Here is a 26,675-nt window from a genome sequence, read left to right on the forward strand (position 1 = left end):
ATATTATTAATTACTTAAGCTGATAGATATATATATATATATATATATATATATATATATATATATATATATATATATATATATATATATATATATATATAGTTGCTTTTGAAATGTAAGGCATTTGCAAAGGTAAAACTAATTTTAAAAAGAGATTAAACAGCATTCAATGTAGGAACGCACCTTTTGTAAACTTTACAGCAAAACAAGTTCACAATGCGTCATTGATTCTGAAACTACTAACTGCAGAAAAAAAAAAAAAAAAAAAGTTCTTATGGAAGTTAACCTGTCCAGAAAATGCACCTTGTACAACATAAAGATATTTCTGGTTTACTCTTCAGTTTGTGAACGCAACGGTCTGACAGTTGGTGTTTGCTCTAACGTTTGACTGGCTCACTTCCGAGGTTGTGGTGAAAAACGTAAGCCAGCACCAGCACTGAAAATCTTTTCACAGCTCCAGAGTTAGAATCACACTCAAATACTGTATATAGTGTAGTAAGATGTTCATTTCTTTGGCTGTTGGGCATCGTTGGTTTTGCTCGTCGCCGCCTCTCCTTTACGAGCATCTGATGAGGTATTCTTCTTCACATTCTCTTTGGGTGGGGCTTTTGTAGACGGGTCATTAGCCGTGCTGCTTTTGGCGTTCAGATGGCGCTGGTTTCTGACTGGCTGTGACTGGCTTGGCTGATGGTTGATTGGTGGTTTTCCCTGTTGTTGGGGCAGCGTCTTGATCCGTTGTGGTTGTTTTTGCCATCACTCCTGCGGTTGGTTGATTGTCTGAAGACGTCTTGGCAACTGGGGTCTGTTTGGAATGATGATGTTGAGTTGTGCCGCCTACGTTTCACCTCATCCCCTGTGGAGGATGAGTGTGCTTTCCTCCTTACTCCATCCTCTGCTATGGGTGGCTAAGAGAAGGGAAATTACATTTGGTTTAGAGTTCAACAGACTAATATTAACAATTAGAAAGTGATTAAATGTGTACTTACTAATCCCATTAACCCTATAGAGCCTAATGTATAATACATGATATACAAATAGCTAAGGCCTCTAAATTATCAACATGATCAAAACTGCTGAAAAATCTGTCGGGCACAATTTACTACATGCCTTTTCTTGATAAAAATTTTTTTTTAAGTAGGCCTAAGTAATAAGCCTTTTAGTATAATTCTAAAAACACCTACCGTGTCTTTTTGCTGTAAAATCTTTACTGATTTTTATAAAATAATCAAGGGTGTAACTTTGGTTTGAGAAGTGGGGGGGGGGCACAAAATGGGGAATTTTTTTTTTTGATTTGAATCCCATTTCCACCATTTACATACAGTTAGGGACTATGGTAATACAAAATCCAGGAAATAATTAAGTTGTTTATAATGATGAATTCTCCCAAAAAGAATAATAGGCTACTATGTAGAAGAAAAAGATACTTTATTTATTGTTGAATACCAAAGACTTGAGAGAATAATTTTATATATCAAAAACGTTCACTAAAGATTTTCCCTGTCTCACCTATGAAATATGAAAATGTGCTAGTCTGTTTCTGACATGACATAATTAAAATTAATTACCTGACCCTTTACACAGCACATACCTGCAACTCTGAGCTACTTCTCCCTGTCTCACCCTCCCTGTCTTTAAGCAGCTTCACCTCATCTGTTCTCTGATATGAAAGCATGGCATAAAAAAAATAAACAAAAGTTCATCACAACTGAAACTATATTATAACAGTCAACAGAAAAGTATCAGGGCCTGATTCTGTTTCTCTCCTTCTACAAGTGAGCAGGTAAATAATATGAAACCACACCCATGTGATGATGTGACCATGTTAAAAAAATATTCTAAACAAATAACAACACGCAGTTTGGCTCCTACAAGAAGAACATTTAATTTGATAATATTCTAACTGTATTCACTATTTATCATGTACACTTCTTCCCTTTTATCACCAACAAATCAAAATCACCTGGCGTTTCATACAGCACATAACCCTACCTGTAACGTTGTGCTGCTACTGCTTTTCCCTATCTCTCCCTCTCTGTTCTGAAGCAGCTCCACCTCATCTGTGCTCTGATATGAAAACAACTGAGTTATGATCATATTGAGTCCACATAGCCAGAAAAGAGTCTCTGGATGTACATTTTAAAAACTGGGTGTGCCACATTCATTTTCAGATTAATGTGTAAAAAAAACCCTACTGCGTATCAATAGCTTTACGGACTAGACTGGGCTGATGTGTAAAACTATACTCAGGCTCACCACATAACCATAACACTATATTAAATATAGGCTAACTCAGGCTGGCTCGACATCAAGCCTTTTCTTTGAACAAGTAACTCAATTTTTACAAATTAACTTCCATTTTAAATGAACAAATATTATAAGTGAACAACAATAGCTCAAGTTTATAAAAACATTTATTATTAAGACTTATTTTGTTTCTGCATCTGAGTATAATGAGTTGAGTAGCCTATAACAGCAGCCAGAGTCTGCTTGTCATACATTGCTGACAGAAAACGCTGCTGTTTAAAGTGGACACAGAATGTTCTAGGCAACATTAAATGTTTAGGTTAGCTAGCTAATGTTCTGAAGTTACCTAGCAACAATGTATGTTAACGTTAGCTCATCAACAGGTGTAGACCATAGACTGTAAAAAAATAAGTAGACAGACATTTTGATTACCCTGACCTGAGCTAATTTACTTAATCAACCAACTCACATCTCCTTTCTTTTTTCATCCATGAAGACATTAAAGTCATCTGTTGCTAGCGTTTCATGACTGACTGTGATACCGGCTGCTCAGTCGAACTTTTAGTGCGCTTACACTATTTAGAGTGTGCACGAGACGTCCCTGCCTGTACGCGGACGCGCGCATCGACACAGACAGGCAGGTTCTGCTCCGTCCTGCTCCTCTGTGGCGATGACGGCGCGCGGTTAAAAAACAATCATAAACTAATTTGAAAGTGGGGGGGACACGAACGGGATTTTGAAAAGTGGGGGGACATGTCCCCCCTGTCCCCATAGGAAATTACGCCCGTGAAAATAATATTATATAAAAAGAATTCTCTTTATATTGTAAGTAATATTTCAAGATAAACACTTCCTGGATTGAAGCAATTTAGGATTTACATTTTATGCACATAATCTATTACCATATTTTCCGGACTATAAGTCGCACCTAAGTATAAGTCGCATCAGTCCAAAAATACGTCATGAGGAAAAAAAACATATGTAAGTCGCACTGGACTATAAGTCGCATTTGTTTTTGAACCGAGAACCAAGAGAAAACATTACCGTCTAGTAAGCCGCGAGAGGGCGCTCTATGTCTTCAGTGTAGACTACAGGAGCACTGAGCAGCATAGAGCGCCCTCTGGCGGCTGTAGACGGTAATGTTTTCTCGGTTCATTTCTCTTGGTTCATGTGAAATTAATTTTGACAAATAAGTCGCACCTGACAATAATTCGCAGCACCAGCCAAACTATGAAAAAAAAGTGTGACTTATAGTCTGGAAAATACGGTATATACTGTTATGAAATCTAATTAATTTAGCTTAAAAGTTGTCAGAATTTCATCATACTTTTTGGTTACACACGCACACACGTTTGTTTTTGTGAAAAGTGGGGACATATCATAGGCATAATGGTTTTTATACTGTACACAATGTATATTCTAAGGCCCTACACAATCACCAACCCTACACCTAACAGGAAGTAGGTGTAGGGTTGTACTTTCTCAAAAAAACTCATTCTGTATGATTTATAAGCGTTTTGAAAAATGGGGAGATGGGTTATGTCCTCATATGTCATATCCATGTCATTATACAGAGTTGTGTCCTGATATGTCACAAAAACAAGAGCACACACACACACACACATCAGCAACTGCACCAAATTCCATTTTTTTTTTCAGTTTGCACTTATAAATAAAATTCCTATGTTTTTCTTCGAGTATGAGCTCCATATTCTGCTATATCATATTATGAAAATTATGCTAAACATAAAACACACAAATTAACCTTTTTATTTTAGATTTGATTTTAGGTTTACAAAAAACTGTTCCATTTCAGAAAAATATATTTTTAACTACTATTTAATATGTTAGGCTTTTAGAGGGTTAATGTGTTTTTCTGGGATTAAATTACAATTCAAGACTGATGCTTATACTCACATCTACTCTGAAATCATCAATGCTCTTGAATTTGCTGAGGTATTCCTGGAGCTTGGGGTCAATGGGCTGATTCTTCACCTTTGCATATTTCAGGAAAGCCCAGAATTTCTCCAGTCCATATAGTTGAGCTACACGTATAAACAAACCCCCAAACATTAGATGCAAGCACACGCCGACACATCTTTCAGCAAAAAAAAAAAAAAAAAAAAAGGTTTATCAATAAGGTTCCACCAATGTAAAATGAATTTGACCCACAAAACATCAAACACGGAGATGGTGGGTGATATGCAAAGTTAAAATGACACAATAAAGATTTCAGCCTTTGCATTTTTTTTTGTTTTACTAAACTATGAATGTTTGACCTTTCTCATAGTCCTGGATGGTCTCCTCCTGGAAGTCCTTGAAGATATCCTGTCTGAACCTGCGCTCTAGTCCATAACTGTAGAACCGGAACAGACACTCCAGTCCGTACCTATGACAAACATTTGAACACACATTAGGAAACTAGTGTTGGCCTTCCCAGGTAGCACAGCAGACAGTATACAGAAACCTTATATGTCCTTTACCAGTGCAATTATTTGCATGACTATAAGCATTGCAAATGCTATACAAGCAGAAAGTCAGAGCTGGTATAGTTTACAGTACAGTTTGCACTTGCCTTAAGACATATTGTGCCCAAAAAACATACACAAGATTCTGAAATGTTATTTTGCAATGATCTGGCTTACCAGAAATATGTATTTTGTTTGCAAAAACTTGTTTTTGTTTTTGCATGAAAGGAAATGTATTGTTTACGAATCTGCATGATCGAAAGCATCTCAAGTTCAAGATGCTTTAAAAATTGTACATGATTTTAATATTGCATGAGTTAAATAGGAGTCCAAGCCTTCAGCATTCAGAATTTAGTACTGAAATATACACAACAACTAATACAAACAATCTGTGAATAAACAACCAGAAGAGTTTATGCATCCCTGTATAGGATTCAGACTTTTCAGTCATTTTAATGTGAGTGTTATGTAAGTTGAACATAAATGCCAGCTGTAACACTCTCTAACAAGCTACTGCTATGATAGCCAATATTAAATTAATATATTATTTTCAAGAATAGGGATTATTCATTTTCAGGTCTTCTGTAGCATTTTCTGTAAAACAAATTAAAATTGGGAGAATTTTGAAGCACCTGTAATACCTACGTTTAAACCACTGGTTATGTATATACCGTATTTTTGGACTATAAGTCGGACCTGAGTATAAGTCACATCAGTCCAAAACTTTGTCATGATGAGGAAAAAAACATATAAGTTGCACTGGACTATAAGTCGCATTTATTTAGAGCCAAGAACCAAGAGAAAACATTACCATCTACAGCTGTTTTCAGTGTATACTACAGGAGCTCTGAGCAGCATAGAGCGCCCTCTAGCGGCTGTAGACAGTAATGTTTTCTCTCGGTTCATTACTCTTGGTTCGTCAAATTAATTTTGATAAATAAGTCGCACCTGACTATAAGTCGCTGGACCAGCCAAACTATGAAAAAAAAAGTGTGACTTATAGTCCGGAAAATACGGTAGTCCGAGGGACTCATGGGCAGAAACATTTATATTTTTGGTATGTAATTTATGCACCCTCCTGCCAAACTGGAGGCACTTGAGAAGGGGTCAAATGAACTTGGTTGACTTGCTGCCTGGCTATTCTGGAAATAGCTGCCTGAATTCTCAAAGGCGGAGAACTTCTTCAGGCAGGGTCTGCAGATAAAACACAGAATTCAGGACTGTGACTCTTACCTGTAGTTCTCTTTGGCGTCCTCCAGGGCAAACTGCTTGAACTCCTCATACATCTTCCTGTTGAAGTTATCTCTGAGGAAGAAGGACCAGAATCTGAAGAGGGTGTTCATCTCCTGAGACTGACCCACACCTAATCGCTTCCTCTCTGAGGAAAGAAAATACACAAAAATGAGAAATTCAAATAAAACAAGTGTATATATATATATATATATATATATATATATATATATATATATAAATAATGTAGATAAAGATAGAACAGCTGTTCAAACAAACAATCATTGTACCATTAAGGCATCTTCTGCGATATTTGTGGTAAACTTGCTGGGTGAAGCCATTTTCTTTCAAAAGCCCATGTGATGGATGCCAGAACTTAGGCAGGGACTGCGGGGTGCAGCCGTAACTGCCTGACAGCGCGGGAGCTCCTTCTGACGGAGACGCATTCGAGCTGCTGTACAGAGGATGAGGATAATGGGAGAGAAAGAAAAACCATTAGGCAGAGCCAACTTTCTCAAGTGTCTCAAGTCTCTGAAATATTGGCATCTCAGTAATGAGTGCATGACAAAAAAAAAAAAAAAAGCCAGAAACCTGATGGAGGAAGTGCGGGGTCTGTGCTCTCGTGAGTCCATCACCCAGCCTACATGGCACTCCAGTGGAGGGTTAGAGCTATGACGGGTTTTCCTCTTTCTGGGTGTCTAAAAGAAAGAAAAAAAAAAACCTGGTTATTTGCACATGGTTATGACAAATATAAGAACTCCGGCATTAAGCATAAATGTTAATATATCTCAGGTAATACATAAGTATCATTACAAAATACACATAAAAAGGTCATCCTTTTAATCCCAGAATATATTTGCCTGTTACAAACATACTTTTCCATCAAGGTCTCCGCTATCTTTGATGACAGGGTAGAAGCGTGGGGTTTTGGTGGGGTCCTGTCTTCCAGGAGTGCGTGGTGTACGTGGAGTACGAGGCACACTGGAGGATTCTGGGACATCCGTGGGGAGAGAATGAGCCATGCTAGAATCATCTACACAAAAAAATACATACATTTAAATACATAAATAATTTTATTTAGGATTAATTGCTTGTTTACTAATAAAATAAAGATAGATTGATAGATAATCACCTGTCTGACATGGTGGAGGGGGCGGGACCTCCTGGTTGGGGTCAACAGGAAGTTTAGGGGTCAGAGTTTCAAACTCATCTTGGCTGATCACGTTGAGCTTTTTGAAGTTCTCCACCTCCTAAAAAAGTGGAACATATGGACACATTACAGAGAGTACAAACAAACAACTACTAGAGAGCTAAAACATAAAAACACCAAGTAGAGCATCACACTCCATATTTAAAAATAAAGAGGAGAAGAGGAAGACAAAGTGCCCTGATGGGCTTCCAGTTTCTGCCTGTATGAACAATAAAGTCACAAGTTTCATTTTAAATTAAATGATCTAAAAAATAAAAATAAAAACACATGCTCATTTCTGTCATTTTGGGCAGCTGTTTATCAGGTGTCTGTACTTTTGAACTTCAGCCCACAGAGACCTTGGCACAGTTAACCCAGGTGTTACAACTCTCATGAGCGGGAACAGGCGTGCACCCCCGACAACACAGTACAGTTCAAACACATATCTGTGTAAACTATAAACTTGATAGCACCCACTCGATTCTAATTATTTGACCCACATTCTTTCAGCTTTTTTGACATTTGCAGATGGCTCAGATTCAGTTGATGTTAGTATGAACTGGCTTATACATTAGTTTTTTTCCTGGAAGTTTTCCTCTAAAAGAATATACACATCCTAGACCACATGCTTTCACAGAGCTCTTGTCTGATTGGCCGTCTGTGAAGGGTACATACAGGTATTTGTCACTGTTCTGTTAAAAAACAAATGACACCGTGCTAATAAAACATAATATGATATTGAAAGGTATTAGCACATTTCAAAACCTAAAGAGGTCTGTGAACACATGCCAAATCTAAGAGTGCACAGGTTGGTTGAGAAATAAATCAGCGATGACACAATGTGCTGCCTAATGTGAGATATTAGATCTTAAGCAAATATTTCAGCATATTTTTGGTCACCACAGAGCAATTCAAACATTTGCAGCAGAAAATTCCCATATTACTGCTGAACGTGGACTTGTTTTTTTGTTTTTTTTACACTAGGGATCAAAAGTTTAGGGTCAATAAGATTTCTTTCATTTAGCAAGGATATATTCAGTTGATCAAAAATTACCTTAAAGACTTTGTCTTACATTTTCACAAAATTATTTTATTTCAAATAAATGCATTCTATCCATCAAAGAATCCTTAAAAATGATCACAGTTACCAAAGAAAATATTAAGCAACATAACGGTTTCAACATTGATAATAAAAATTATTATTTTGAGCAGAAAATCAGCATATTAGAATGATTTCTGAAGGATCATGTGACTCTGACATCATTTCTCCAGTCTTCAAAGCTGTTCTCTTACATACAGTGAAGGTGGATGATGACTTGCTACAGGTGAATGAGGAATTTTTTTGTCATGTAATAAATAATTTAGAGGGCACAACTATTCTCACCTTGGCATTGGCACACTCTGGTTGCCCTTCTTCCTTTGTCCAAAGGTCCTGTTCATAGTAGAACAAACCATCATTAATGGCTTTGGCAAGGTCAGTTGAAATTTTGGCACGAGACACATGGTTCCCCGTCCGATCACCCCCAGGGTGTTTCCGCAGATGAGGGGGGGTCTGAGTAACAATCAGGATCTTGTTTACATCTCGGTCATCAAGTTCATCATCAGAATCATCATCTGACCAATCAGTGAAGGTGTTCTTGCGAGGCGCTGCGAGTCGTTCCATTTCTTCATCAAACAGGAAGTCCAGCTCCTCCTGATCTGCCTCAGGCTGCTGCTTTGAGCTGGACTGAAACAATTCTTTGGGCTCCTGAAGCAAACATGAAACATATCTTATTTATTTATAATAAATGTGAAAAAAAAATCATGCAAACAGAACACACAAAGCAGAGGGGAATACTCAACTGTAGATGGGGACAACTCAACAAGGGGAGGTAGAGGAGAAGAAGGAAGAGGAGGAGAAGATGAAGGAGGAGGGCTAGGAGGAAGAGGAGTTACTGAGGTCTGCACACCAACAGGACAGGACTGGAATTATGGAGAGAAGAAATGATAGATGAAGAAATATGGAGGAGGAAAAGGAAATATGTAGGTGATAAAAATGGAATCTTCAAGGAATATAAAGAAATCAGAATCAGCCAAAACATTAAAACCCATTAAAAAAAACAATTCTCCAAATTGACTTTAGTAACAGTGTATTGTGCATCCCTATTATTTTGTTTCATGCACTGCTTATCAGTTATTGGCCGATATTTTCATTAAGCGATTTTGTACACTATTTGAATAGTTGATACGGCAGTACCTTATTTTTTCCAGGAAAGTTTCTATGCCGTTTTTCCACCTGTATCCACGGCTGGGCATCTGGGTCAGAGAGACTGCTGGACCTCTCTTTAGGTGTATTCCCATCTTCACTAGAGCTGCTTTTTGAGCCTGAAGGAGAGGATTCTTTGGACTGAGGTTTGGCTGCATCTGTGTCATCACTAGTTTGGCCATTTACCAGACCGGGTTCATCTATGTGCTGACTGACTGGGGAGGACGACACTTTGGCACATGTAGAGAGAGAGATTGCAAGCAAATAAGTAAGTGTGATGAGGGCTGCTATTTTCAGAATCAAGCTAAATAACTCTGTAATTGAATAACAACACTGCAAAACAATTAAAAATACAATAAAAAAAGCTAAACAGTGGAACACATCAGAACCTTTGCCGAGGGAGGAGAACGTCTGTCCTGGGACAAACTCAGGGCAGTGAATGAGCTGGGAAAAATCTGTGCGAGGGGAGTCCAGAGAGGGAGCCGGGATAGGCCATTGCTCGGGTTCTTCTTTCCTACGGATCTGCTCATTAACAAGCTCCACAACTTCACTGTTCTTCAACGCCTGCTCATACACACAAAAACCAGATAGAACACAGCTAAAGAGAACAATCTCTGATAGAGCAGAGGGGAAGGGTCAATAGTCACCTCCTTAATGAGGTTGATATCGGTGGTGAGGGCCTGGACTCTGTGGAAACTGGCGATCAGAGAGATGGGCAAAAAGCCTTTTGAATCCATCTTTCTCCTTAGGAAGAAATCACGCTCCAGGTTTGGAAGACTAAAGTAGTATTCACTAAAAACAATCAAACAAACAGACAGTCATCTTTAAACTCCAAAATAATAATTAAACAGCACAGTTTTACATTTGCTGCCTCTAATTACTGTGCATTTAAATAAGAACTACTACGTCATGTATATACGCAATTAAGATATAATTATATACAACTTAGATATAATTATGTACACATCACATAGTTAAAGTGGTGTACTTAAAACACATAAATACAAATAAAAACAGACTATAATGCATGTGAATAGCATTTAATAGTTTTATTTGTTGCATGCACTTCTGGTATAATGGCAATAAAATATTATTTTCTTTCAATTCACCTTTAATGTGCATAAAGGTATAAAAAGACAAGAAATCAGATATTTAGAAAGTCTATAAAGTGTGGACCAAAGGAATGAGACCGATAGAGCAAATTGTGCATTTTTCTAAGACATATATTTTTTTTATAAATTATATAAAAAATAAATCAAGTAAAAATTAATATCGCATAGTATCTTAGTATTTCAGACATTTAGTATCTCTTTTAATGACAAGGAAGCTACATGAACAGAATATTTTTACTTAAAGTAATTTTATAAAAACCTAAAAGTCTAGATTGCAAGAACAATCTCAGATTTTAGACCACATTACTGCACACAGTGCCTTTTTGTCTTAAGATGCACACCAGTTATGCTTTTTTCTAAGGTAGGTTTATAAAAATTACTTAAATGTCCTAATTGAACTATGGCCTAATCCTGGTTTATCCTAAGCCCTGTCTATAAAACTGGGCCTATTGGTAATAATTTAACAATGTTTTTAAAACAATATAAAATAATACAGCAATATAAGCCCTTTCATTTGATATTTGACTATGTGAGAAATCCTTTTTAATATGACCATTAATTAATACAATTTATCGCTAAGCATTCAGAGTAGTGTAAAACACATGTAATCATATCCAAGAGCAGCTGGGGATTACAGTCTTGTAACTGCTGCAGGTGGTTGCACTTAAACTAACTGTTATATAAGTGCAAAGACAGAAATCTCATAACCCTTTAGTTATTCATCCCTCCATCTCTTTTTCCACCAACATATGCATTCACAGATCAGCGCCGCTTCTCTTTCCATCTCTGTCCTCTGGGTATTGTGTATTGTGTAAGGTGAGGAACACAGCACAAAGCCTCTTGCAGGATTGCAGTGAGACCAAAACTGCAGACCAGACCTCCACTATCACTGCTCATTTTCATATGTAAATATTGTATGGTAATTTTTAAGGGATTTTGTGTACAAGTGGTTAGAAGAAAAGTTGATTACATTTCTCCTAACGCACGCAAGTTCCTACAAAGTACCCTGATGAAGCACCTGAAGATTGAAGCCGAGAGACTTCACCAATGATATACATCAACCAATCAAAAGCTTCCTTAATGTGTAACATACATAAACATTTGATAAAACTCCTGTAAGAAGCAGAAGTGCTCTGAGAGGAACGCTGTGTCCTCCACCCAGAACACACCTCACATTCCAGCAGCTTTAGTCAGCTGAGGTCAGGTCGCCCCATGTGCCATACGGTAAATGATTTTGGGAGTTTCAGCGGAGATGCTGCGCAAGTTTCACTCACTTGTATGTTTAAGTGTGAGGAGACACTGGCCTCTGAGAACATCCAAGACAAGGAATTAAGAAACATGCCAAATGGACACACACGTATCCTAAAAAAATAAAAAAATAAAGATACATCCAAAAATCATCCCAGACCCTCCACTGAAAGTAGAGTTCGGGCGCAGAGCCTATATATATATTTGATATATAAAATGTGCTTTCTGAATGGAAACAATGCAAATTCTTTTCATAAGATTAAAAAACACGTAAAAAATTAATGAGTAAATGAATCAATTTCATATTCGCAAAAAAAGAATTAGTTTGAATGTCTGCTGAGGAAAGCGATATCTTTGGCGTTCTTTCCTTTCATCTGTGATTTCAGATGACCGCACTGCTCAGAGCACTTGTTTGCTGCGTCTTACAAGGTGTTATTTGAAAGTAAAAATAACTTCCTTGTTTACAACGCTGTTTCAGTCTCTTTCAGTATAAAAGTCTCTTGTTGCAATCTAATGGCAGAACAATGTAACTAAAAATCAACATCACAAACACCGCTTCCCAATACTACATAGTAATATTTACTATTTATTTATTAATAATATTTAATAAGTGTTCAAATATTGAACACCAATAGCCATCACAAAAGTTGCTAGGCAATTCAGTCAAAAGTACAAAGGCAGCACTCGGATATACACCATTAAAGTTATATAAAATATAAAGTTATGTGATTTTACCTTATAAAATCACCTTATATATTTAACAAATAATAGATTAATGAAACTAAAGACTACCCGTTATAAACCATGGTGTTTTCAGCCCCACCAAAATTTGCATAAGAACCATCTTTCTTACTGATCTGTGAACAGTTTTTCATCATTAAGCAACGGTCCTGTTTTTGAAAGACCAGTGATAAACAGCCAATGTGTGTGTGTGTGTGTGTTTGTAAGAGAGAGAGAGAGAGAGAGCACTCCCTGTGGACTCTCAGCTCGTTATGATCAGTGTTGAGTGAAGTAAGCTTGGCTGAACTCCGTGGAGAAGATTACATGGGCAAGAAAACACACACACACACACACACACAATAACCTCATGCTGGGTAAAACACACACACACTTTGACTATGCAAAACTGATACGCTTTTTCATTTCCACATGAAATGTAAAAGTCATTATTTCTGACTAACTAGGAAACACACCCACACACACAATGCACCCAGTGTCCTCTGTCCTAATCTCTCTGACCTCTTCCCCATCATCCATAAGGCAGACGAGCTAAATTAAGGACACACACAGACAGGCAGTGCCAGGCCGCCTAATGCTGCAGCTGCTCCTCCTGCTGGCGGCAATGCATGAAACACTGAGAATACAATACAACCAAACACACCTTGAAAGTACAAATCCTCATAAAGTCTTACATTTGCTGTGATGTGACCAATAAAAATAAATCATGTGCACAATTGAAAGCTGGACAGCTGGAAAAACAAAACGTGTGCTTTTTTTGTTTGAATTCAAAGAGAAGAGAGACACTAAACTTACATTTGGCGTTTGATGTATTCTTTAAGTAAATTCTCCTCAATCGTATACATCTGCACGCGGTTTCCATCGTCGTAGTAATAGACCATGTTAGTGCCGAACTCAGCTGGAACAGTGGACCCTTCCGGGTAAGTGTCCCGGTAACTGTGGGAGTAGTCATAGCGACCTGAAATAAGAGAGAGATGATACAAGTTAAAACAGGTTTTATATTTCTATACATACACTTGACATGGAATAAGTGAAACCTAAACCCTAAAACTAAGTTGTATGACTAAATCAATTTTAACGCTTTACACAGAAGACTGATTTTAAAGTTTAAAATGATTCTTATCCTAATCACTTTTAGTTGTTTTTACCAGGATAAGCTTATATCAAGCCCTGGGAAACCTTTATGTTGCCTTAACACATACAAAAAACAAATGGAAAGTTCTTCAAGGAAAGGAAATTGAGTGCATTTTATTCACTTTTATGTTATAAAGACACACAAAATTCAAATTAGGGATGTCAACGACTAATTGATGATCGATTAATTGTCGAGAAGAGATGCACTCGATTAAAGCTATCAATGGTCGGTTAACCGATTTAATCTTGGGCCACATGTGCCTTGTGCGCAAAACACATGCGAGAGTATGTGAGTGACTTTGACCATATTTAAATGCATCATCATTCATTCATAATGTACAAATTAAGCTTTTTGATTTGATTTAAATTAAAACAGAAACAACAAAGTTCTTCAACATGGAAATCAATAGAAATGTAGTAACTAAGTCAATATAACAGATCATTATTTCATATTGTGCTGCGGGACACAGGACAGTTAGGCTATTCATTCCTAAAACGGGTTTGAACAATATTCTTTAATTAAATCGTCTAAACTGAATATTCGAAAATCATCCCTAGTAAGTAATAGGCCTAAAATAAAAATAACAGTTTGTTTTCATAAAAAAAAAAAGCAAAATATATCTTACTTAATAAAGATAATGGATTTTAAACAGAAGTGTGGCACTGCGCTCCATAAAGGAAAGGATTACAATGCGCATTCTGTCTGTTTGCTTTATTTTACAAGAGCACAAATCTTCTGTTTTTTATTGTGTGTTCGCACAAATGAAAGTAAACACTTTTGCAAACTACATCTAACCTAAAGATCTGCTGTTCGATCACGCTGAAGCCTCATGCACTCATGTGAAGAGGATGATCTTTTCCGTCTATATGCGAATGTGTGTAAAGCACAAGACTAGTAGTTTACATTATAAATAATATTTTAACATTCAAATACAGTGCGAATATGGAAACATTTGGATTTGTGCCGACGTGAGCAATAGCCTCCAAATAAATCCAGCCAAACCTGCATCCTCGTATGCACACATGTACATACTGTCATGATCTAATGCACTGTAAATGCCGGGATTTTGAAAAAAAAGCCTACCAGAACCCAAAAATCTAAATCTGACATTTTCAGGAACAGGATCAAGCAGGATCTAATTAAGTACTGGTCATAATACTCAGATAAAAATGTTTCATGTGAGCAACAGTTTGTTTTGCAGCACGCCGATGGAAGCGATTCTCTAACTGCGCAGTCACACGCACGACAGTTACGTTTGAGATCATTTTTAAAAAAAAATGGCATTAATGTCAGTTGAAAACATTGCAATTGCGTTTTAAAATACAACAATGAGCACGAGGAAACCATTTAAAGAGGCACATTCAGTGGTCAGTAAAATTATCTCAAATGTATGGCGTGCTCTCTTCATTTTATCAAATGATCATAATCACCTCTATTCATTTTAGAATCCTTCTACTAGCATTTTATTCAAACTAAACCACAAATTCTTTTGAGTGGGTTTTGTAAATCCTATCATAAACGTTGCTGCAATAGATGCATTTTGCAGCATTAAATGATGAAAATTGACATCCCTACTTCAAATATAAAAATCTCCTTTAATTAGTCATTGTTAACATAGTCTGATTGTGAAAATGAATGTTTAGTTTGTTTAGGGATGTTTATTGGTTACCTCGTCCACGACCTCTGCCTCGGCCACGACCTTTGCCCCTGCCCCTGAGGCCTCCGCGGATATTGCTGCCCTCGCTGCGAACGCTCACTGTCTCATCAAAGAAATCTCTCTCTCTTCGCCAGCCTGAGGAACACACAAAGGAAAAGGACAAAATAAGTACTTCAATTAACAGTGTAAAATATTTACAGTCATCTTGAATTAAACAATGAACAATTAAGTACCATTTAATTAAGTATTTAGTATTGTGTAATACTTCAAGGATATTAAAGGGATATTTCACTCTGAAACTAAATTTTGGTATGTTTTAGCTTACCTCAAGGCCATCCAAGATGTCGGTGTCTTTGTTTCCACAGTAGTTTTAATTTTGATATTTTTAGGTCAAACCGGATATGGATATGCACTGTTATGTGTGTTAATGTTGTCTAGTCTTACCTCCTCTCCCGTGGGTGGCACTGTTTGTGCATTTCCACTCCATCCTCACAATTAAGTATTTAGTATTGTGTAATACTTCAGGGATATTAAAGGGATATTTCACTTTGAAACTAAATTTTGGTATGTTTTAGCTTACTTCAAGGCCATCCAAGATGTCAGTGTCTTTGTTTCCACAGTAGTTTTAATTTTGATATTTTTAGGTCAAACCGGATATGGATATGCACTGTTTATGTGTGTTAATGTTGTCTAGTCTTACCTCCTCTCCCGTGGGTGGTACTGTTGTGCGTTTCCACTCCATCCTCAGTCTCCTGCTCACTTGAAAGTCCTGTGATTGGATCCGACTGCGCCTCCCTGTTCTCCTTACTGTCACTCCCATCACTTCCGCTCTCCTTCTCTCTCTTCTCTCCCCCGTGATCCTTCTTCCTCTCCCTCCTTTCCGGACGTCCCTTTCCTCACCTGCACGTTTATCACATTCTGCTGCTGCTGAGGGGCACAATCAAATCAGGCTCTCAGTAAATTAAAACTGGACGAAGAAAGCAGTCCAGTCAGCCAAAACCAACACGGATACATTTCTCCCACAAGTCTCTGCAGGCAAATGATATGGAACGAACACTCTTTGACAGTGCATAAAGCTTTCATTTCATAGATCTTAACTCTGCCATAAACAATGAAAAACATATACGCAGAAAGAGAGAAATGAAGGCATAGTTAATTTAAAAAGTTTTTTTTTTCTTCCATGGAACAACAAAAATGATGTTTAGCTGAATGTCCAGGCTGCTCTTTCTCATTCAATGAAAGTGAATGGGGATCTATCTCAATATTTCACTGTAAATTAAAAGGTGATGCGTTACTTTACTAGTTACTTGAAAAAGTAATCTGATTACATAACTAGTGTTACTTCTACATCCCAATCCACTTTTGTTGAATGGAAAAGAGCAGTTTCGATTGTTCTTCTAAATCTCCTTTGGCCTTTCATAAACCTTTTAGACTTGGAGACACCCACATTCCAATATCTAAAATAAATAAATTCCTTAATTTATTTTTTCAATAACTAAATGTATTTCAGGCTTCACATTTTTTTATTTTTTTATTTTTTTACAACCAATGAATGGTCTTGATTACCAGATATGATTAGGGTTTTAATTAATTAATTTTTTTTCCACAAAAAGCAATTTCTACATTTATGAACTTGACATTGCAACAAAAAAAGATCATATTGTCTTTAAAATTTGCCATGATTTTTAAACTTCACTCATATACAGCATCCAGGTGTTCCAAGACTAAAGTAACAAATTAAAATGAGAAATATTAATAAGAGACCATTTGTAGCAAATCATACACAGCTGCCGTATCAAGATGGACATACTAAGAAATAAGTCATTTTTACAATGTCCCACATCAAAATCACATGGTAATAACGTAAAGTGTCACTGTTTTCATTATGTAAATCAAATAATAAAGGCCTGAAACTGAACAAAATTAAGGAAGATTTAAATTGTAATGCATTGTCTTCCTCACCTCCTTATTGGCGATTTCTCCAGGGGTTGGCCAGTTTGTGATGTCACTGAAGTCACTCGACTGCAGATGGGAATGAAGGAAAAAGAAAAAACTAAAGTTACATCTGTATTGAAAATTTGCATCCTCCTTCGTGATCTATTACTGCCAACAGCCAATTCCTGTGTTAAGAAATGAGGGGCAAATGCAGAAAACTAACACCACCTCATTTAATTTTAACAAACAGAAAAATAAAAAGACAACATTATTTCCTAATAACAGTCAACTGAAAAGCAATGTGCAGATGCATGCTCTCTCAACGTCCAGTTTGAATGATTTATGAAAAGGCAGCTGCTTCACTCCACTGACATCTGTGCGTCAAATACTCATGTCGAGTTTCAATCTACACGACAACTTTGTCAGTATTTAACACACAAAACTTTATTTGGACGCTATGGGGGAAGTGTGGCTGTTCCTTCCCCAGAGATCATTTCACCTTCTATTACCGGAGGAACGTCAATCATTCCTCAAGCAGAGTATCAGATTCCACTATCGTCCAGAAATGGGTCCTGGGTGTCCCAGATGCTAAAGCTAGACCATAGAAAGTGAATTTGTAAGGCAGTGCTTTGGAGTTAAAAGTGTGTAACCAGCGTAAACTAACAAGGCTGGTCAAAACAACCCAAACGTGTCACATGCATGAGGAATGAGCACTGAATAACATGCTAGGAGTCCCGAAAGTACAAGGGAACCTGTCGAGTGTTGTATGTGTCAGTAAGTGGAGACAAACTAACATGCCTTGGAGTCAGTCATAGGGACAACTCTCCTGCCCCACTTAGGACTGAATTTGAGTCCTCTATGTGCTCTCTCTGGAATGTCCCACTGAGGTAAAAGTCAAAAACTCATGTGCTGACTCTCTGTTGACTATCACCCACACAAAAGACAGAACAGAGCGAACAAATATCCACCTAAATACAAACACAAGCCAATCTGCTCAATGACTGGCTGCTGCTGACCCCTGATCCAGGACACCCAGACAAACAATTGACTGGAGGATAAAACTGCAGATTTACACAAATAAAAAGAAGGTAATCTGTCCTTATGGATTTATAGAGTATCTATAATTAATGGCAGGGATTAAAGTTTATGATTTCATCTCCATTAAACAAATAAATGCCGTTGGTGATCCACTACATAAAAATGACTTACCTTACTGGTCTTCCTGGATCTGGGTTTACTGACACGGACAACTTTGGTAGGACTCTGGGGTTCAGAGGACACTGAACAAAAACAAGAGAGTGATTATACTTGATGTAGTGCATTAGAGAAAGAGAGAAAAAGAGAAAGAGAAAAGAAAGAAGATACTTTTAGAGGATACAAAGTTAAGAAAATTGTTTTTTTTTCTGCAAAGTAAAAAAAAAACTATAAAAGCAGAACTATATTAGTCAACCACTGAGTGTAATAAATGCTTAAATGCTCAAAAAAAAAACCACCTTAACCCACTGTCATATTTTACTATATTTAATTCAGCTTTCAAGAGCACTTTGGTTGCTTTCATTGACTATAAGTGACACTGTATGAACACAGTTAGTCTAACTGTACTTGTGCATTTACACAATGACTTTATTGATCATTCATTCATAGAAAATACTGAAGACACTTCCACAGAGGAAGAACTCGGTCAATTTTCGGTCGATATGGAGCTAGTTTCCTCTTTTCTAGTGGACATGCGCAATATGTGTTGAAATGTCTAAGTTAACTAAAGTAATAATGACTCTGAGGACATTTACACATTAAACCAACTCCTACATATTACATATGCATCCGTATAGTTAGTAGCCATCTGTTAAAACAATTTCAAACGGGAAAGACTTGTGCAATGTCATCGCACTACTTAATAACACTAGGTAAAACACCTTTCCAGGCTTTTTACAGGGCACACGACACATTATTTCACACATTCACATTGTTAAATACATAAGCAAACTATGGGTCTCATTCATGAAACATTCGTAAATATACGAGTAAATATCTGAGTGATTTGTGCGTAAAGAGAACTTCACGAAAACTCTTCTCCTGATTCACAAAAACTTCGTAAACGTCAGATGTGATCGTGAAATGTGTGTGTGTGTTAATGAATTCCAATCAGTCGTAAATGGGACGCGCGTGCACGCTCACTCTCAATTACCATAAATCACGCCTATTAAATCCGACTGGCAACTATATATGAGCATCATATTATGACACCAAATGAAGGATTTCAACATGTCTTCTCAAAAGCGACTGAAAAAAGACATTTCTCAGCTGCAGAAATTGAAGTCTTATTATCAGAAGTTCATTCAAAACGCCACATTTTATTTTCAAGCGTACTAGTGGCGTATCAGGTCCTAAAAAAGGAAGTTTGGCAGCATATTACAGATCCTATTACTGGCTCTCATAATAAAAGTTAAAAGAAAAACCGTATGTAATTAATATATATAATATTTTTTTCAAAATGCTGTGTAAATATGTACCCGATTAAGGTGAATTCAAATGCAGCCGTATTAATGAGCAAAACGCTCAGACGTTAAACGCACTATTTACGCGTGGCTGGGAGCAGGTGTAGATTTCTTTCGTACCAACTAACATTTGGAAAATACGAACGTTTTAATGAATCCGAAAATTTACGCCAAAACCACTTTACACGCGATTTACACAAAAATTCGTTCTGCTCGTGTTTCATGAATGAGACCCATTGTCTAGATTTTCTATAAAACACCTCCAGGCTACAAAGTTTAGTTAATTAATAACTCAAACTATGACCATAAATATAGCATTTCTTTATTCACGTGACTAGGGCTGAACGATTTTGGAAAATTATCTAATTGTGATTTATTTTAAAGCTAAAAATCATTGTATAGTACGACCAAACACAATATTGGATAGATTAAACAGAAATGTTCTCTTCTGTAGGCCAGGCCTATGTTACAATGAAATTAGTTGATGCATGATGAACTACAATCACAGTATACTGACTGATTTGTTGAACTTCCAAAGTGATAGGCATGTAGTAATTATGACAACATAACGCAATGACAAATAACCCTGATGTAAACATTAATAAACAAATCACAAAAATTAAAAGTAGACTGCAGAAATATAAAAACAAATCTGTTGCTTTACCACACTACTTCAGGCAATTTAAAGTCCCTGTAATAAACATGTAAACATGTGGACTGCACTTTTTAAACATTGTCTGTTAACCTAAGACCAGTGGTTTTCAAACTTTTTTGGTCACGCCAAATTATTTCACTAAACATTATGAAAAATGTATGTTTTTTTTTATTTTATTTAAAAAAATAGCATAGAGAGTATAACTGTTATTATTCCCTCTGTTATTTATTTATTGTGGGTTTCATGCTGTCCACTAAGGACACAGGATTTCTTTCTCACCAATGACATTAAACACTGTTTCTACACCAGAGTGGCAAAATACAGTAGAACACAAAACAATGAGTGACACTTTCTACACAGGATCCAGCGCGGGGGCGACACAACACGGCAAAACCCAACATTAAACTGATGCCTTGTTCTATTTATGACGTACTGACACAAAGCTACAATTATTTGCAACGTTCGCTTTGTTGTGTCCAGTGTACAGTTGTTGTGGCTCGATGCAACAATTATAGCGTCCGATATAGACAAAGTGAGTGAAGTCACATTTGCGTCACATTTTCTGCATTTATCTTTAGAATGGCCAGCATCTGCTGTATATTTAATTTTATATATCATTTTATGGTCAAAGTCTTCAGAAATGCACAGTAACACTGTTACTGCTTGCGTAATCTCAATGTGCCATTTTGAAGTATGTTCATATTATATATGTTTTCAAACATTTCCGCATGTAGAGTGCCAGGGTTGCCAGGTTATCACAACAAAACCAACCCAACTGCTACTCAAAACTAGCTAAAGCATGTCTTGAGGGAGGGTCACCAGAATTCAAAGTGGTAAAATACTGTGATATCATTGCAAATGTAATTAATTGTTCAGCCCTACACATGACTCATGAATGAACCCTGGATTTTCATCTTCCGGGTATCACCGATCTTCACTTAAAATCTACAAACGTCTCTCTCTCTCTCTCTCTCTCTGTGTGTCCAGTGTGGCAGGTCAATACGGATGAAGTGCTATGGTCAATTATCTGGGAACAGCTTCACTTATATTGAAAAGCCACACGCCAGCACCTGCACAGCAAGGTCATGCATCCATACACGTAAAACATTAACTTCCTCTGCAAGATGGAGCAGAAAACAACATTTCTGTGAGGACCAGTGAAAGTGGTATTCCGATCCCTCCACCACCCCAAACACAATGACATGGCCCCTATGGGTATTTGTGCCACTGTTCACATAACCAACAAAGAGTTGGGCCACGTCCTGACAAACTGCCCCCACCATAATAACAGATCTACAAAGTCACACTAGCAGATATAAACAGTGTTTTTAAAAACAGCAAAAGGAATATGATGCTGAAGCTAACAGTGTTGATTCTGGTGTAGTCTAGCCCAAAGACAAGAACGTTAAGGAGGTTAGCACAATGTACGTGACACAACCATATGTCTGACTCTTGATAAATGTCTATCCGTTCATTGCAACATCGGGGGCTTCACAATTACACACGAGGAGTCTAAATTCTTTGTGGTTGTGGAGAAACAATCATGAACCGTCTAAGATTAACATCCTAGTCTTAAACGATCACATCAAATCAGCTTTATTCTTCAGAAATACAGCAACATTCAAAGCTTGTTCCCTGTGGGAGAATCAAACACTACTTTGTTGTAATTGCCAACAAAACCAGTTTAAATTTCTTTACTTAAAAACAAAACAAAACAACACCACAGAAAGCTGTCGGGATTAAACAGGCAACACCGAGGGACGCCTATTCCTGGGAGTGTCTGGGGTCTTTTATCATTACTGAAAGGATGGCCTGTATGATAAGGCACTGGGCGCTTGCTGACAGTGTGGGGTGTGACCATACATACAAACCTACTGATACTGTCCCGCCGACACCTTTCTGTCAGTAAATAAATACCGCCTGAGGCTTAATAACCTAATCTGATGCAAACGCTCATTTAAAATCACTAAAATGTTAAGTCATTATGGAAAACCAGTTGGGTGGCTTTTACTATGCCCATCAATAAAAGCTTAGCAAAGGTTTGTCAAGTAAAAGAAAGAAGAAAAAGTTCAATTCAAACAAATCCAGTTTTAAATTCATTCAAGATGTTTTTTGTGTTCATGTTTTTTCATATAGTTAAAAAAATAATAATTCAAGAAAAGTTTTAAAACCAAGTGGTGTATCGGTCAAATAAAACATTCAATTCATCAGTTTTCAACTATGATAATTATATATACATATACTTACATATATATATATATATATATATATATATATATATATATATATATATATATATATATATATAGCATATAAGCATATATATATAAGCATATTAGAATGATTTCTAAGATGATAGAGTGATTTAGGTTGTGGTCTAGGTATAAAAGGCTTTGCTCAAAAACATCTTACTGTCCATAAACATTGCACCATCTAAAACTAGAGTTTGAAAATGTGGTATTCACATTAAGCCAAAAGTTTTAGAACCTAAGAAAATTACCACATTCAGGTATTTCTGCAGTCTAAACAGACAAAGCTGCTTACAACAAACCCCATGGTTGTTTGAGAGGGGAGCAGCCTATTCTCAAATGTCAGCTAATAAGTCATGTGTACAGAGTCTAAGACCAGAGTAATGGTAGCTAAAGCCCTGTTATCAGTCCATATATCCTCTGACAGCATTCTGATCATTCAAAGCAACGCACACATTTCTTGTTTTCAACATGGATCCCTGAGGATCAACCTGAGAGCATCTTTTATAGCACTGTGCCATTAGCAAATACTTGGAATCATGACTTGAATCCCAGCTTTGGCTTAACAGGGTCAGCACGATCTACAGCTCTGTTTTTTCCATCAGAACAATGAAATGTGCAATGCATATGGATTGACATAAGTCACACAACAACAGACTGTACTGGTTCGGTCAAACCACAAAGGAGAAACGCTCATTTAAGACACGTCTCCATTCAAACTGAACAACTGTTTTGTCATAAGGAAAAACAGGAAATTGGCTGTGTAGTTCAGACAGGCCTACTCAACGGAATGTAATTCAACTGAGGGGTTTAATCATTCATTGACTGACAGAGGAATTTAATCACCATACACAACACTGATTGGCCAGGAGTGGCTTGAAAACATCATCTCTATTTGACAAAATGTCTATCACCCAATACTGCATACAAAGGAAAAAACAAACAAACAAAATATAATGATGGTCCAAAAGTTTCACAACATCGCATTTTCAAAAGAAAAAACAAGTTGGCAGTGTGGACACACTTCATTGTAACCAAAAATGATGCTAGAGAAGCAATATGTAGAAATTTGTTCATCTGAAAAATCAAAAGAAGGCTGAAGAATTTTACTGTGACTGGTTTAATTCAGCTGAGAACACAACACCCTGAACATCACACAGAGTTCAGTTTAATTACAAAAAAGCAAGTTTCCAGCTATATTAAAAAAAAAAGAAAAAACTTTTAATGCATTGCTAATAAACTGTGTACTTTAGGTATCAGGTGGGAACCCATCCAATCACTCTAATACTAGTCTAGCTGGTATCCAGACACATAAAGGTGTGGCCATCTTAACGTTGCTTTGTGAAATGTTGTGTGTGAATAAAAAAAAAATTTCCATGCAGATTTCGCTAATTTTCAACTTGGTCATATAATTTTCCAGGCGGGCCAACAGGTTTTAAGTGACTTTGGTGTGAGCTTTCATTTTCATATGCTATTGACAGACAATGGACCTTTTTTGTCTGCAGAATTTTGCAGAAATTTTGTGAAATTAATTGCACCTTAATTGTCAAAACTTTTCCAGTTATAACTTAACTATGTAAAATACTGCAAAGTCAAATGATGACCTGAAGCAATCAGATCTATTTTTCCTGAGATGCACTGTTTGAGCCATAATGTAAATAAGCAATCGGAGTCTGTCGGCCCAACCCTAGAGCTGACTGTTTCTGTCAGGGGCCAGTTTTAATTTAGAATGTTTGTGATAAAGTATTTTAAATGTTTTGCCCCTTGTTTGAGCAACTTTTTGTGCTGAGTTTAAGCTACTGTGCAACAATTGCATGAGTGTAAAGAAAAATGCACAGCATGATCTAACTTTTAGGTGAGATAAATATATATTTTTGAAAAATATATATATATATTTCCAACAACTAAGTGTTCAAGTGCTGAAGAAGTGTTTAACAGTTGTATGAGTGGGGTTGAGACTCCAGTGTAGAGAGGTGAGGGTGTAAAGGCCTCTCATGAGCTCCTGCTGGAGTTGCAGTGCTCAGCACTCCACGTGCTCCAGTGCAACTCGATCAGATGGGGTGGGGAGAGGGGTTAAATCTGCCCACATCAGCAAGTCTGTCCAAATACACCCAACACACGGGTCAGTCGTTAGAATCAAGTGGGAACGGGAGTTTTTGATGGGCGTTTATTCCCACTACCACCATATTTGGTCACATCACAAATGGTAAAAAAAAGAAGCTCCGGGCTTCCTGACAACAACATGCAGTGCGTTTAACACAACTAAAACTACTTAAACTAGCCTAAAACCTATTACAACAATCTATATAAGTACATACGAGTAACATAACACGGACATGTTCTTATATGCGTGTTTCACGTACTATCTAACTTTCATCAACAGTCGTGTTTTTAATCAGGCGAGCCAGGACAGCACAGCATATGTCAGCCAAACCACAAACGAGGCTCCGAGAGTAAAAGCCTAAAACACTGCAGTGACGGTTAAACAGCCACTTATAGACCATTTCAGATATGTGAATCAAGCAGAGTAGTTTGACTTTCATTGCTTTATATCGCTTTACAGGATTAAACGATCTGAGGTGTTGCTAAATAGTGACGTCCGATTCGTGAATGAATTCGTAAGAGTCGGATCTTTTCAATGAGATCAAAGCGATCTCTGAATTGTTTATGAATCGTAATCTAATGCCAGTTTTATCAACGTGTTTACAGTAATTATAGGACTGATTAATGTAATGTAAATTCTAATTATAGTTTACTGTTTGAACCCTTTATTCAGCTCCTAAGCACAAATTAAACGTTGTTTAATCAAATTACAATAAACGTTCTAAATAATACAAGTTTAATAAACAGCAAATGTCCTCATACGTTTATATTCAAATGTTTTAGGGCATTATATCACGCCAGGTTGCCAGGGACGACGTTATAACGTACAACAACGGCTGAATCAGTCGATCACACGAGCTGCTCAAAAGAACCGACTCGCTGAAATGAGTCGGACGTCCCATCACCGGTGCTAAAGCTAACAGACCACGCCCCCGCCACTGATTGGTCCATTTTTCTGACCATGTATGAATAACACACTTTACAGATATGGGCACAAAGTTTATGAATTATCATAAATAGAGAGAATGGCCGGTGTTATTGCTTGTTTCAAAGCACAGGTGCACGGTCAAGCGAAAAAGGGCATACAAGTGAACTGACGGGAGTTTAATGGCCGCAGTAGTAGCACATGCGAGCTAACAGAGCACATGTGTGCATGAGAATAAACACTGTTGGAGGCATAAATATGTGTGCTGTTGTGAGCTTAAACTCCCTAACGTTACCTGTTTGTAGCGAGCTGTTGGTGGTATTATTAGGAGGGCAAGCGTTCCTCTTCGTCCACGGGTTTACTTTTGGCGGAGGAGCCTCGATCACTTTCTTGCCAGTTTCTGCTTTGTGGCTCGATGCATTCTGCTCGTTCTCCTTGTCGTTCGTGTTGTCCGTGCTTTCGCCATCCGCTTTACTTTCCATGACCCCTTGTTTTTGATGTTTAGAGTCGCCCTGAGGAGGATCCTGCTGACCCTCTTCGTGGCTCTCTCGATCGGGTTTCCTGGGTCGATCAGTGTCCGACTTGTTTTGGTTCCCTTCGCCCAAACAACTGACTGTCACGTCCAAGTCACTCGCAACTTCAGTGGTCATGGTTCAAAAGCACAAACGCCCTCGCGTTGTTATTTTTTACTATCCTGCAGTAGTTATTTTCCAGGACAAATGGAGAAAAAGACTCGGTCAAAGCCGTTGCAGCTAGAGCACAAGTTGACAGCCAGCAGCTTGAAACGCGGCGGATAGCTGCATCGGACTTTTTCGTCTTCTTAAATGTCAAAATGCTCGATCCCTTAAAGAAGCCATGCTGTGTGAACACACTCACCGATTACAGTAAGCAAAAACGAAAAAAATAATTAAAACTTTGCCAATGTTTTCGACCCACTCCTCTATTTGGCTGATCTGCAACTCACCTAAATAAAAGGAAATACTACGAACGAACGGCCACGAGTCATTGAACGAGCGTGTGGCGCCTCTCTGTCGCCCCTCGCGG

General features: G+C 37.4%; 1 pseudogene; it reads right to left on the reverse strand.

The window, feature by feature from the left end:
* Window positions 1–84: 84 nt before the first annotated feature.
* On the reverse strand, window positions 85–26,675 carry LOC113095985 (la-related protein 1B-like; annotated as a pseudogene).

Source organism: Carassius auratus, unplaced genomic scaffold (genome assembly GCF_003368295.1).
Source record: "Carassius auratus strain Wakin unplaced genomic scaffold, ASM336829v1 scaf_tig00215828, whole genome shotgun sequence".
Lineage (NCBI taxonomy): Eukaryota > Metazoa > Chordata > Actinopteri > Cypriniformes > Cyprinidae > Carassius > Carassius auratus.